General features: G+C 41.2%; 1 long non-coding RNA gene across 1 annotated transcript; it reads right to left on the bottom strand.

Annotated features, from left to right (window-relative positions):
- Positions 1–408: 408 nt before the first annotated feature.
- On the bottom strand, positions 409–834 carry LOC122030879. The gene is made up of 3 exons (XR_006125643.1): positions 810–834; positions 567–707; positions 409–478 (listed from the first exon to the last, which is right to left on the bottom strand). It is a non-coding gene; the product is annotated as an uncharacterized LOC122030879 (long non-coding RNA).
- Between the last annotated feature and the right edge of the window lie 1913 nt (positions 835–2747).

The following is a 2747-nucleotide window of genomic DNA, read 5'->3' as shown; positions in this document are numbered from 1 at the left end:
GATCAGCATATGTTTAATAACAGTGAAACAAAGACAGAACTTCCATGAACACAGAAATTTTAATTAGTTTGTTAGTAGAAAAGTAGAAAATTAAGAGAGAGAGACTCCTTAAATTGACTCTCCTAATGTATGGAAAATTTTGATTCATTATAATTCATCTCAACTAACAAAAGACAGCCAAAATATAAAAAGGCTAAATGCTGCCTAAAAAATTCCTAAAAAGAGATTTCATGGTTGTTGGAAGATAATCACCAAAAGGCCAACTAACAAAGAATCTACACTGTGTGTTTGTTCAAGATTTCAATTGTAAAGCTAGCAGTTCCAATTTCTCCAAAAGTATAGGCAATTTGAAAAGATGAAATATGCCCACCCAGATGAATCCCTCTGGAGCTGATCGGCTCCCCATGCAAGCAATGTGCGAACACAATCCAAACTTCCTCCGTGAGCTGCCAAATGTAGAGGAGTGCTCCCAGAATGACTGAAAAATATGGATTTCGATCTCAAAACAGAAAATTGACACATAAACATAATGGCAAATGATCGAGTATATAAATCAGTCAAAATACCCATATTCCCTAGTGGAAGAAGAAACAAGAGCCCCATGGTCTAAGAGTACACGGACACACTCAGTCCATCTTCGCCGTGCTGCAAGATGTAGAGGCGTCTCTCCCCTTTCATCCCCAACATTTACAAACCGGGCAAATCCCCTAATAACAGTATACCAAAAGGAAAATTGCAGAGCTAAGTAATTAAAACAAGGCCAAGGACCATCAATCAAAATGAATCAAGGGACTTGAAAAAAACCACACCAAGAATCAACAACCGCAGTGGATTGGGAAATCCACTGCGGTTGTTGATTCTTGGTGCGGTTTTTTTCAACTTCCCAGAAACATAATCCCAGTCGAAGTAGGATCGGGCTCCAAAACCACAAAGCTCACATAAGCACTAAGAGCTTGAGGCAACGATATCTTCGCGGGGGTGGGATGGGAGTGAGCACAGGTAGTAAGGTTCGGAAGCCCTTTCCCAAATAAGAGAGCACCTAAATCCAACAAAAAGGGAGCCAAGCAAACAATAAAACCTCACAGGCATCACCTTTATCAGGGGAATCGATCCCGACGCAGCAGCCTGAACCGAAAAGGGTTTAGATTCAGCCAGAATCTCTCCATGGACAGTTCGGCCGAGGAGTTCGCCACCCAAACCCGGACAGAGCTGGGGGAAGAGACACAACGGCGTCGATCCGAGCCTCGGAAGCGAAAGTCCACCAGAGAAGAGGGGGCGACGGTTTGTGTAAGCAACGGACGAGGAGCTTCTACGGCGCGGAGAAAGAAGGCGAAGTGGCTACCGGGGCCACGGAGAAGTGGGAAAGTCTCCGTTGAAGTGACCGGTGAAGAATCGTAGAGGAAGAGCAATAGCTTCTTGCCTTCGTCGCGAGCAGGAGAGCAACGAAACGGATCGCTCCATTTGGTGTCATGGCGTGAAGAGATAGTCGAGGAGAGGAAAGAAAAATGGCTTAGGGTTTGGGAACGCTAAGGGAAAAACACGGCGCGAAAAATTTTTTGCAGAGTGGGAAAGCAAAACTGCGAGCGGAAATGATGAAACGAATAAAGCCAAAGACAACGGTTTTTTCAAAACTGTTGTCGTAGACGCTAAAAACACGGATAAAGACAATGGTTTATAAAACCGTTGTAAAAAGTGTTGTCGTTTTAAAAAAATATTGCTCAATGACAATTGTTTTGCCAAAACCGTTGTCTTTTATATTTAATGGGGAGTTCAAAGACAACGGTTTTGGTAAAAACCGTTGTCTTTGAACAAATACGCAACGCTTTCTCTTAAAACCGTTGTCGTAGGGGTGTTGTTGTTTGCAGTTTTTGTTGTAGTGTGAGCTCAATATCTCATATTGACTCACTTGGGCATGGCCATGCACTTAGTGGTCTCACTCTATCAAGAATAATGATGTCACTCCCGTCATATAGGAGGGATAGATCTCATCTACATCACTCACATCCCTCCGCATAATTTGTTACATACCCAGTAATCGCCTTTATAGTCCACCCAGTTACGGGTGACGTTTGACGAAGCCAAAGTATGCAACTCCTTATGTAGGGAACCATGGTGACTTCAGGTCCAAGGAATAATAGCCATACTAATAGTCACATGAGAAAGTATATGACACTCATATAACGATCCATGATACTTTCTCATGATGGGTCATTCAGCATACATTCTCCAATGCATACTCATGTGTCAACTTGATATCTCTATATCCATGACTTGTGAGATCAAGTCATCGAGTTGACCTACATACTAGTCTCGTCGCATTAACATTGTCCCTGAATGTTAATACTTGGCTAGGAATGATTAAGAGTAGTGTTCTCTATATCATCTCACTATCGATTCAACCAATCGATTGATATAGATATGAACCTTTCTACTCAAGGACGCTATTATACTTAGTTATTTAACACCAATACAAGTAAGTATAATAACCATAAAGAAATGCCTTTATAAGTATATATGAATATGATACATCGAGTCCATATAACAATCATCATATGATTGGCTCTAGGGCTCTAACTAACATCATCATCATCGAGAGTCGTTTCAGATTCTGATTCGTCAGTTTTGACCTTGAGGGCAATGTTTTGCGTCGTCTTCATCTTTAGATCTGCATTTCTAGATTCATGAATTTCAAGTGTAGAAAATAATTCTTCTAATGTACTTACTTCTAAATCCTTAGAGATGTAATA

This window comes from Zingiber officinale, chromosome 11A (genome assembly GCF_018446385.1).
Source record: "Zingiber officinale cultivar Zhangliang chromosome 11A, Zo_v1.1, whole genome shotgun sequence".
Classification (NCBI taxonomy): Eukaryota; Viridiplantae; Streptophyta; class Magnoliopsida; order Zingiberales; family Zingiberaceae; genus Zingiber; species Zingiber officinale.
This window is presented reverse-complemented; position numbering and strand designations above follow the sequence as displayed.